This window comes from Topomyia yanbarensis, chromosome 2, assembly GCF_030247195.1.
Source record: "Topomyia yanbarensis strain Yona2022 chromosome 2, ASM3024719v1, whole genome shotgun sequence".
NCBI lineage: Eukaryota > Metazoa > Arthropoda > Insecta > Diptera > Culicidae > Topomyia > Topomyia yanbarensis.
The window spans coordinates 463,428,644-463,440,996 of record NC_080671.1 but is presented as its reverse complement, the minus strand read 5'-3'; the positions used below and the strand labels follow the sequence as shown (position 1 = coordinate 463,440,996).

General features: G+C 38.5%; 1 long non-coding RNA gene across 1 annotated transcript; it reads right to left on the bottom strand.

Moving 5' to 3' along the window:
- Positions 1-249: 249 nt before the first annotated feature.
- Positions 250-2,045, bottom strand: LOC131686057 (uncharacterized). The gene is made up of 3 exons (XR_009304919.1): positions 1,490-2,045; positions 1,339-1,419; positions 250-1,256 (listed from the first exon to the last, which is right to left on the bottom strand). It is a non-coding gene; the product is annotated as an uncharacterized LOC131686057 (long non-coding RNA).
- Between the last annotated feature and the right edge of the window lie 10,308 nt (positions 2,046-12,353).

The window sequence follows — 12,353 nt, the reverse complement described above, 5'->3', positions numbered from 1 at the left end:
CTATTTGCTGCGTCGCTCTAGTTCCGTGCAATCTTCTGTTGACCGCACAATGAGAAATTGTTTTAGCTCATCAACGTATATAAGTTGACACCCTAGAGGTATAACATAGCAAACCTCATTGAAAAACAACGACAAAAGCAATGGTCCGAGATTGCTCCCTTGAGGCTGCATAACTCATTATTTCCTAATTTTACAGATAGAGAACGTTTTACGAGAAATGCGATCATGAGTGTGATACACTTGGTCTCTCACTATGTGGTGGGTGGAAACCACCCCCTAGCAATGATTTACAGGGTCGTTTACCGCTACGTAGACCGAGTTAACGCACACACCTAAAAGGTTCTCAATCAATGAGCATGACCGGTAGAGAAGATGCTCACCAACTCCGACAATGTTTCACTACTCAGGCTGAAAACAGTTTCTCGTAAATGAGGGGTGCTCAAAAGCTCAATTAATCGTCTTCTTTGCAGTGGACTATTAAACAACCGAGGGATGGAAGCACTTTAAAGCCCGCAAACGGAAATATAGAAAACAAAGCAAATCTGATGTAAATTAATTTAATCCCTATCCTTATTCTCCTATACCTTAATCCTAAAACATCATCACTTATACCTAAACTATACTATTTCTTCCTACTTCCTAACTGTGACGTCACACATGTACCTGAGGTATCCGGCGATGCTTCCTGATGATGATGTGTTGAACCCGGTCGACCAGGTGAATTGTCCCCGTTGACGTTCGATATGTCCTGGTGGTTTTGACTTCGTAACGATGATAACTCGACGATGACGTGGTCGTTCAATTGGTGTGGACTGATCATTCACAATTGCCCACTCCCGAACGGTAATTTTAGCGGCAGCATATGAAGACCAAGATGACGATCGCTGCTTCCTATTCCTGTCCGGAACTTGCAACTGTCCAACACGGTGCGTTGCCCGGATGGATACAAAGGAGGACGACAATAGGGAATCAGTGTTGGCGGCGATCCTGCCTTGCTAGGCCGTTAACAATGGCCGGCGAGTATGTCGAAATAACAATGGCGACAATCCTGTCCCGCTCGGCAATTAACAATGGCCGGTGTGAATGTCGAACTAGCGATGGCGACGATTCTTCCGGCACGCGGCTGGGCTTCCTGTCCGTGTCCACTCGACCCAGTGACGGATAACGATCGGTGGTTTTGGTTCCGTGTAGTCTTCTGTGGGAGATAATTTGGAACCGTGTTCCTAAGAACAAAAAGAAAAAGGCCCTAGATGGACCTATCCCAAAGGATATCAGTACATATACATGTAACGTCACCCTACCCTAACTATCCCATTATTGTAATTAATATATTTTTACCTTTTTCTTGCTAGCTTTCTTTTACACTTAATGCGCGTCCTTTCTAATAAATTGTACTATTATTTTTAACGTGTCTTGTATCTGTAGATTTATAAATTTTAACATTTTAACCAATCTTATTTAGCACTATAATATTTTACTGTTAACTAACCGTACTACTAAATAGTAGGTCAAATACTTTTAAGTTCCCTTTTCATAGGGTTTTAAATAAACTTTTCACTGGAATTAAACAAGGAATTAAATCACAATTTACACCACATGTTACTATTTTTTCTAACCTAACTTTACCGATATTGAACCCGTCGCGCACTACTAAGCTGGTTACTAGTCACGGACAGAAAGAGGACGATTATTCCCGAGCCAAGCTATTTATACGTCTAAGATTTCACGAGAAAGGACGAAAACATCCGATAATCTACGAAAATAACATAGATTTGACATGTCCATAAGGTTTGGCAACACTGATGCTAGTGGCTCCATCGATGAAGCGATGGCAGCAACTCAATTGTCAAACTGCTATAATCGAGCATAATATTTAGAGTGTGGACGCACTGATCTAGCTATCTGTGGATACGACTCTGAGTGTATCCAATACACCCTGCACTCACTAGATGCTGTCAGTTCGCTCAGTTAATGTATCATGAGAGAGCGCGACAGAGAGAGACACTCGCACTCAAGTATGTTAGGGTACATGTGGGTGTAGTGGACTTGTGGTGGAGCCAACAAGTATTCCATCTGTAAACTTTTGGTTACAAGTGGTTGAAAATTGTTCCCAAAGGCGTACACAACACACTCAATTCAGCTCGGTAATTTTCAAACAGCCGTGAAGGCAGCAAATGTAGAAACTGATATCTCAGCAAAGTGTCATTTGTTTACTGGTTTACAGTGGAAAACTTATTGAGTCTCAGCTATCAGTCGTCACTTATACTGAGATTTCAGCTAAAAAATTGGCTGCTGAGATCTCAGCGGTTGAGTTCTCGACAAAAGATGCAAAATAAGCTGAGATTTTGCAGAAAAAAATAAGTGTGAATGTGTTTGTGCATTTTTTTTCAGCATAATAAAATGAAGATTATTTGGTTCTTCTGACGTTGAAGATTTTAGCTTTCTTATGGTCTCTAGAATGTCTTCGTCAGTAAATTGAATATTACCAAAATTCATTACATCACAAGGGTTGGTTGAACGAGTGAATTTTGATGAGCCTTTTTTATTACTATTAATAATTTATTTACGATGCTCAGCACTGATATTGACTATTTGAATCTATTTTCGAGAATACATACACCATTTGAATGATGCAATTATTTGCTTATATAATAAGGTTAGATTAAATTAACTTATGGTATTTCTTGCATTCGTTTAGTATACGGGGGAATTGGTACATTTACTTGACACAAATTGCACTCTGGTGGATTCTCAAGCTTGAAAATATACTCGTGAGTCAGTTGGGTATGATTAATTCTGAGCCTTGTTAATACAACAGATTCCCCCCCGAGCCAGATGCATATATAATTGATCCGTATTCTAGTCTGGACAACACGAGAGTTCGATGAAGAGTAGGGAAAGTCTTTCTATGGGATCCCCAAGTCGTATTGGAAAACGTTCTGATGATTTTGGCGGAATTTAGTGCTTTTGATTTTAGTTGTTGGGAAATGCATGGTCCTTGTTTTAGTCGCGGAAAAGCGGAATTCTGTAGTACTACATCAATAGGATAGGTTCGTTAAGAGATTTTGCATTTGTTTTACATTTCTTATAAAAGAAATGTATAGAATTCGCTCAAACTTTCAAGATTTTTTCCGAGGCCCGGAGGGCCGAGTCTTATATACCAATCGACTCAGCTCGACGATTTGGGACAATGTCTGTGTGTGTGTGTGTGTGTGTGTCTGTGTGTGTGTGTGTATGTAACGGACAAATTCTCATTCGTGTTTCTCAGCAATGGCTTAACCGATCTTATCCAAACCAATTTTAAATGAAAGAACTAAAAAACAGTATGAACGCTATTAATTTGTTTTTGATTCTGATGCTTAGTTTCCAAGATATGAATGTTTGAATGCGAAAAAATGGTGTTTTTTGCAGTATTTTTGAATTATCTGCCGAAATTGACAATATAGATTAACAATTTATATGTTTTTAGATAGCTTTAACGAATACCTTTCGAACAAGCTATAGATTGTTGAAATCGGACTATTATCAAAAGAGATATTTAACATTAAATTCGGACGAAAGATTTTTATCATTTCCCATAGCCAGAAATATGACCAAAAACATGTAATCTATTTTTAACGCCAAATCGGCTTATTTTAGGTCAATAGTATCTTCGATGAATTTAATGGAGGCAATATGCCCTTTCTTTTGGTATTGTGCTTTTGCTGATTAATCCCCCTATGAGTGAGATATTTTCACAAATTTTCTTGGAAGTGATTATATCGAAATGATGCCTTCAGCAAATTTGTAGCTCTTACTTTTGCGAATAACTTTACTGAAGACTTCAAATATCTATTTTGAATACTTTAAAAGTTATGGCTTGTTGTTTGTGGATTACTCTTTGTCGCCTATTTATTGTTCAATATAGTAATAATCCATTGAAATAAGCCAAACATTATTTCGATAACACGAATTTTGTATTTCATTTTTCTATCTACAACCGCTAGAAATAATCACCGAACACTTCCAAGTTGTCTGGAAGGAACTTGATAACTTATCAGTGCAAAAATGTTCATTTGTGCGAACCTTCTGACTGCAATTTTTCTAACTCATGACCATCGGATCGATCTGAAACATATCGGAAAATGAAAAGCGAAATAAATAACTCCAAGCAACGGCGTTGCCAAGAGAAGGTTTTGGGGTTTAACACCATACAACGCCCCCCCCCCCAACATACCCACAAAAAAATTGGATTGAAATTGAAAATTTATTGATGCAGACTGATTTAATTCAATATTACAATAACAATTATCTGATCCGTAGATTGATAACCTGTTGTTGTAAACATCATGAGGACTTTTGATAAATTGTCGGAATGGGGTCCTGATATGCAACTGATCTATTGGTCTTGATTTCACAGTTGTCTAATTGCATCAATATCAAAATCCTGCCTGAAAACATTCCAATAGAAAATTCCAGAGTTCTGTAATCAATCATAATCCTCAGATTTCTTTTCAAATTGAGCTCGCTTTTGTAGAGATGTACTGTAATAAGGGTCTTTATTTAATAGGAAGCGAAGTTAACATTGATTTAATGTCTATAAAACATAGAACTGCGCACCAAAAAATGCATAACTTTTAACATTTGCTAAAAATGTTTTTGCCATTCTCATTTACTCTAAAATTCGTCAATCTAATCCCGACCGGGAGGGCCGAGTGTCATATGCCAATCGACTCAGTTCGTCGAGATCGGAAAATGTCTGTGTGTGTATGTATGTGTGTATGTGGAAAAAATATGACCTCTGTTAATCAGAGATGGCTGGATCGATTTGCACAAAGTTAGTCTCAAATGAAAGGTACAACCTTCCCATCGGCTGCAATTGATTTTTTTTATTGATTGGACTTCCGGTTCCGGAGTTATGAGTTGAAGAATGCAATCACACAGCAAATTCCCATATAAACTGAAATGATAAATTTTCAAAATCAAATTTGTATTTGTGATGCCAAATGACTTTATAATGCATGAAACATTGAGATGTTTGACAAAAATTGACTTTTTTGGACCCTGGTACATTTTTGCCTTTCTCATATAGAAATCACTCTAAAAATCGTCAATCATACCGGCCCGGAGGGAGTATGCAGTGAGTGGTTGCTACTTTAAAATTAAAACTAGTTTAAAATTTTTGATTTTGATGAGAATTTGATTTTTGTTGTATGACCAATTATATGTATAGGTCAAATGTTTAAAAACAGTAATTTAAGGTCAAGATAGCATCATTTTGAAACCGCCAATTTCGGAGGTTTAGTATCTTCGATGAGTTTTACAAACGTTAAACAGCGCATCATTTGATAAAATAATTTTGACGGTATATCGTCCAAGAAGTATTTATGGTGAATGTTCTCAGGTTAATATTCATCACTACAATAAAGTCTCAACAAATTCGCTAAAGACACGAACTCTGTTACTATTTTCTGAAAAATTAATTCTGCATGATTTTAAAACTTCAAAAATTACGGTTTCGGAATTATGCCGTTTGGACAGTAAGATCGATTTTCACCAAGCCCCCACCAATTGTAAAATTGGTATTGTAAAAAAAACGTAAGGGCGATACTTCAATGCTGATAGGTGGGACCGAAAAAGTAAACAATCGTCAAAGGGGCGATACTATCATTTTGTCAATTTCAATAGCAAACACAAATTTTAATTTAATAATTTCAAATACTTCATGAAGTTTTGGGTTTCGATCACTGGATCATGCAATCTAGGATGTAAAAATCACAATAGTTCTTTAATAGGAAATAAAACCAAGTCTGGAAATATTCACTGTTGATTTTCTTTGAATGGTGTCACTGCTAGTATCGCTTTTTTCCAGAAAAAGCGTTGATTTTTAGGTCTCAGTCGCGTTGGAAATTTGAGTAAAGTATAAACTTCATTTCGATTCAAAAAAAAATCGATTTTTTTGGCTCAGTACAATATACATAACCCCTTTAGGAAAATTCAGTTTTCCCACCACAATGCATTGATTGTAATTTAGATATTTTATTAACAGAGCATTAGCAATAATTCGTTTGTATGTCTATTTTATGGGCCATTTTTCGCTTTCCCATTGATTTGGTTTGAGATTTCTAGCACTGATGTTGTCCTATGCTGATTTGAGCGATTCACTGAGTCCTGCCACTACCCCATGTAGTATGTGTTATCAAAAATATCACAAAGCATCAAGTTATAAATGTTCTCAAACGATATAATATCCGAAGAGAGTGATAAGAGTTATAAGAAATGTCTCATCACACTGTTAGGTGGATTAAAAGCGTTTTTAAATTTATTTTAAGCTCTTTCCTCCTAATAATACCAGAAATTTATTAGCAAAGTTCAGTTTCTTAATCGGGGGAAGAACATGCTCCTTCAGTGTATTAATGGCGACGAGGAAGAGGGTAACACTTAATACAAAACCCTGGGGTACCCCGTTTTCTTGAGAATATATGGAAGAAAAGGTGTTTCCGATTCTTACCTTCTCAAGGATCGGTGTGAGAAAGTTCTTATAATGTTTTCAAGCCAAGCTGTATCATGGGCTTTTTTATTTCAATTATAGAGGTTTTAACCTTAAGATCATTCGCCTCTTCGGGTTAGAAAAATCTCTTAAGAAAAATTTCTAACCCTATGTGCGGGGTCGGGACTCGAACCCAGGTGCGCTGCGTACAAGGCAATCGATTTATATCATGAGCTTTTTCCAAATCTAAAAAGATGTAAACTAGGAATTCATTTTCTCGGAAAGCTTCTTGGATTGAGTTGTAGAAGGTTGTGAGGTTGTCCATCGTATTACTGTGTTTTTTGAATCCAGATTGGTTAATAATGTTTTTAGACTCCAAGTACCATATCAAACGTTTATTACCCATTTTTGTAACGGATTACTTGCGCGCACAACAGTCGACAACTTAAGCGCCACTTCCGTTAGGAAGGCTGCTGACGCATGACGATAGTCCGGCCAGAGACTCTATCCACAAGGCGGGTATGTTAAAGTGGCTCAAACACCGTTTTTACTCAGCTAATGCACCGACGAGGCCCCAAAACAATAGCCAAACCGAATAAGTTCATTGAAAAAATCTTTCGCGTGAAAATCTAACAATAAAAACGTAAAACGAACGAATTGCTCACTTTAATCAAGATAGTTTTCAACCTTCAGAGAGACAGGGAGACACTATGGAGCTGTATAACATGTCTATATTGATAGGAATGCGTTTTCTTGTCCCGGGACGCTTAGATCTAGGTACAATCTGGGCCTGTCTCTCTTAGTTTCTAACCTGACCTGTTAAGATCCAGTTCGATGACGAACGTTTCCTTCCCTCGCTGACGATGCAATTTCGGTCGTACTTACTGCTCGCTTAGTGACTCCACGCACGACCATGCGCGTGCAACATATCGCCCACTTCTGCCTAGCGGTTGACGATTTACCTGGACGACGAATGTGCTCGTGGGGTGGCCATGCGCACGAGATTTTGTCGGACTGTTCTCCGTCGAATACGCCCGACGGTATGTTACCGGGCGATGTTCCGTCTTAACGTCACCGGATGGTGAATTTGGATAGGTTGGCTCGGCACGTAAGTGCGGCTAGTAGAGATGGGCGGGTATGGATTTTTTCGTACCCGGACCCGACCCGTACCCGAATATTATTTTTGTAATCTTACCCGAACCCGACCCGTACCCGGATTTTATAAAAATATAAAACCCGAACCCGACCCGTACCCGGGCCGGTAAAAAAAAATCAGAACCCGAACCCGACCCGTACCCGACCCGTATCCGACCCGAACCCGACCCGACCCAAATTCGACCCGCATCCAAATTAAAATAAATTAAAAACCGTGTCCGACCCGAACCCGATTTTCAATAAATAAATTTAACCTATTTGATTCGAAAGAGTAGGGAAGCCCGGTGCTAGTTGGCGGAATTTTCATTTTTTAATGTAGAATACATTTAAGGTTTCAATATAGGGGTCCCGTTTCAAAATATCGGCTGCGGCGCCGCGTCAGATTTTGAACGTTAATAACTTTTATCATACTTAACAGTATGATTTGATTTTTAGGCCAATTTGTTGCAAATATGTTCCTCTATGCTGTATTAAAATTTGAAGTATGTATAACATGTACTAATAACAAAAAAATGTGTTTTGAAAAATCTTTCGAAAACGACTCGGAAAAGTGAAAATTTTCAGCCCATCCCGCACAGAGCCGTCGTTATGGTAGACCAACCGAACAATAAAATAATGAAAAGTTTATATATAGGTCCACTACATGTTTGTTCGTATGGTTATTCGCATTGGGTTGCTTGACGAGAGCACTTGGTGGGGGAAAGACGGCATATTCCTTTGGTTAGGCCATTAGAAGCCGGACGGAAAGGAAAGGCTCATGCACGGCACGAGAACGAGGGAGAAAGCGATAGTAGTGCATATTAGCGCGATTATATAAATATCTGTCGGTCGGTTTTTCTCATCGTTCGTATTCGTTCAAGCACTAGCAAGCAGCCAGTCCACCGAAGAAAAGCAGTCGGCGATGACGACGGCGGAAAAAGTGCCCCAGCTACTGGTGACTCATCGCAACCCGATCAGGAACTGTCGCCCTGCAAGAATTTCGCCCCAACTAAAGGGCAACAGAGTAGGCTATCGTTCCAGCGTCTGGGTCGTGAGATTGTGCAGGACTGCAAAGTCGAGCTACGCTTACAAAGCTCAGTCGTAATGATGCCCCGAGAAGCCAACGATGCCTACTTGGTCGGTTTGTTCGAGAATGCAAAATAGTGCTTTCTAGCTCACCGTGTCCGCGGGGAGTGCGTCTGAATTATGCTCCCGCAATAAAACAATAAACGGTTCTTTACAGGACCAATTAATTGTGTTCTAATAAGAGTTAAACTGAAATTTACATTTTATGGTGTATAACAAATAATTTTCAGAAAGCAATATAAGAAATACGATGTGTGGAAAGAAAGAAAGAGAATTTAAATTATCTTCTCTCGCTCGTTTTCGTGCACTGCTTTTCCATTCCTTTCTGCTGCTACTACCATCATAACTAAAACGAATGTGCGTGTTCCCCCACCATCTCATGGCCAGTGTTGCCACAATTGCATGTCGCTATAACAATTTGAATTATTTTATTGATCCTCTCTAGTATTGATAAAATATAGAACATGCAAAGTACACTAGTCGCATGCTTTTATTCGAACTTTTTGGCAGCCTCCGTTGATTAACTGCATAAATCGATTTGTTTGTGCAGCTCCTTGCTAGTAGCAAACTAAATAGCCTTTATCAGCGCTAACAAATAAAACAAAAGAATTTAAATTTGTGAAAATCTTCTCCTTCCTTCTTTTCAAATCTGCAACATTCTTTGAAAATATTGTTGGAATGTTGTTATTGAAAAACTGAACATGCAAGTTTGCTAGCACTGGCCACTAGATTGAAGGCGATGGAAAGACAGAATATTCGTTTTGGTTATGCTAGTATTGGTAGCCGAACGGAAAGGAAAGGCACAGGAATGGCACGAAAACGAGCGGGAGAGCGATAGTAGTGCTTTCTCGTGTTTTCATATATGAATATTGGTCGTTCGGTTTTTCTCATCATTCGTATTCGTTCAAGCACTAGCAAGCAGCCAGTCCACCGGAGGAAAGCAGTTGGCGATGATGACGGTCCGCAAAAGTGCCCCAGCTACTGGTGGCCCATCGCAACCAACTACCGATCAGGAACTGTCGCCATGCTAGTATTTCGCCCCAACTAAAGGGCAACGGAGCAACTAATCCGCTGGCTAACATTCCAGCGTCTGGTTCGTAAGGTTGTGTATTACTTCAAAGTCGAGCTACGCTTACAAAACTCAGCCGTAATGAAGCCAGTGATGCCTACTTGGTCGGTTTGTGGGAGTGGGCGTAAATTACAATAAAAGCAACGGTTCTTTTCAGGACCAATCAATTGTGTTCTAGTGAGAGTTAAACTGAAACTTTTATTTTAAGGTGTGTAGCAAATTTTCAACAAGCAACATAATACGTTGGGTGGAAAGAAGTAGCTTGCACAAGGAACAAAAATTTAAATTATCCTCTCGCTCGTTTCGTGCACTGCTTTTCCATTCCTTTCTACTGTTATTATCAGTATTACCAAAACGAATGTGTTGTTGCATGTGTTTAAGAGAAACGTTGAAGTCGCATGCTTCTATTCAAGCTTTTTGGCAGCCCCCGTGAACTAACTGCATTAAATGATTTTTTGTGCAGCTCCGTGCTAGTAGCAAACAAAATGGCCCTACCAGTGTCTGATTCGTGAGATTGTGCAGGATTTCAAAGTCGAGCTAAGCTTATAAAGTTCAGCCGTAATGGTACCCGAAGAAGCCAGTCTTGTCGTTTTGTTCGAGGCTACAAAACAGTTCGCCAGGCACGTAACTATCATGCCAAAAATATCCAACGATCCAGCGCATCACCATCAACACCAACGCCGATACCAAAGGTTCTTTTCAGAACCACCATTATTACCATAGAGAATTATTTGAAAATTTCCCATTCTAACGTGATTCTGTTGAATATTATTAGATTTAAATTAACGTCTCGAATTGAAATCACGACGCTCCGGTTATGTGACAGACATTACCCACCCATCTTTTTTTATTGTGACCACGACACCCCATTTCAATATTTCTGAATGAACAGAAGGTCGAGTTTGGAAAGTTTGTAACTTTCATTGTACTTAACCAAATTACACAATGTTCGCACTAATGATTCAGAAATATGATCAGGAATCTTCTGTTAGATTTGTAAGTATGTATAATTTACATGAATAAAGAAAAATTGATTTTCAGGAATCAATTATTATCTGTTCTTCCATTGGCCAGTACTACGCGACTTCCTCATGCTAACAATTAATTTCATCGTTAGCCATCTCCCTCACCAAGGCCAACAACGCCAACAAAACCGGTCCTTTTCAGGACCACCATCATTTTTGTAAAGAATAATTTGAAATATTCCTCGCCCAAATCAGCTTTTGTCCGAAAATCCTAATGAGTATCAACATATTTGAAGAACGTGTTCCTTATGTATTCTACATCTCTCCGGTTATGTCGCAGACATTACCCACCCATCTTTTTTATCTCTTTTATTTAAGTAGATTGTGCATTATTGAAAAATATTATCATTCACGTAATAGAATAAAACTCACCGGAAATAACACAAATTCCACAACATTAAGGAAATTCGTTTATTACGTTTGAAAACTGTCACCCAAGATTTTTACAAAATAAAATGAATTGCAACATATGAAAACATATTTTACATAATTTGTGGTAAAAAACGAGAGATGTCTAATAGAAACGAAGCCAAAGGAACTCTGCCAACTTATGCCTTCCGCAAACAGGCCTGGGCTCTTCTATTACACTAGTTTACCAATTTTCTGGTAATTGCAGTAAGTTAAGAAAAAAGGCATTTTCAATGTCAATTTTGGGTCGCTGAACGCGAAAATCATATCCATTTTCTTTTTCATAGAATCGTTTTTGAGCTGTGTGTTTTTGGAACTTTTTGTAGTCTTAGGAATAAAACTTTCAATCAACATAATCGACCCACCATTCGAAAGGTTTTGATGAGCCAATAACAAAAATGTATAACATGTTCGGATTAAATATCAACAACTTAAGGGGTTAAGAGCGACCAAAGTCAAAAAAAGTAATTCATTGTAAATTATTCATTTTTAGTAACAATTCAGAAAAAAGTCTTTTAAAATCTTATGTGACAGAGAAACTCTTTACATAAATTTAAAGCCTAAGAGTAGCCTTTATATAAAATATTTCAGCCATTAATTCTCGGAATCATTTCACATTCAATGATGTATTGATGACATGTTTTGGTCGACAAAGGTATTCGAAGGGTTAGGGCAAACGAACCTCAGATATTATCAGGGATGCTGAAAACGCCCCGCCAGCAAGGAAAAGAATCGCAGTCCGCACTGGTTAATTGCGTGCGCAGGATTCGATGAGCACGTGTTGAGAATGATTTTTCTTTCATTATCTTTTTTTACAAATATATTGAAAATATCCACCACTTTGTTAAACTTTGTTTTTTTTTTAAACTCGCATCATTGTATCTAGTACAACACCCTTAAAATCTCCAGCAAAATCACGTTTGAGCATCAGCGGCTGCTCATTTTGGGAGCTATTCACGTGAATACCAGAAGGTTGAGCTTGTGCGTCGAGCCAATAGACCAGCGGTTTTCAATCTTTTTCGTACCACGAACCCCTTATAAATCACCCTGGGTCGCTGCGGACCCCCGCGGATAAACATCGATTTTGTATGCTATCAATATGTTGTTTTCAGTTTTTTAGGAGAAATACTTGAAATTTCAATCTGCACTCGGAGAATATATT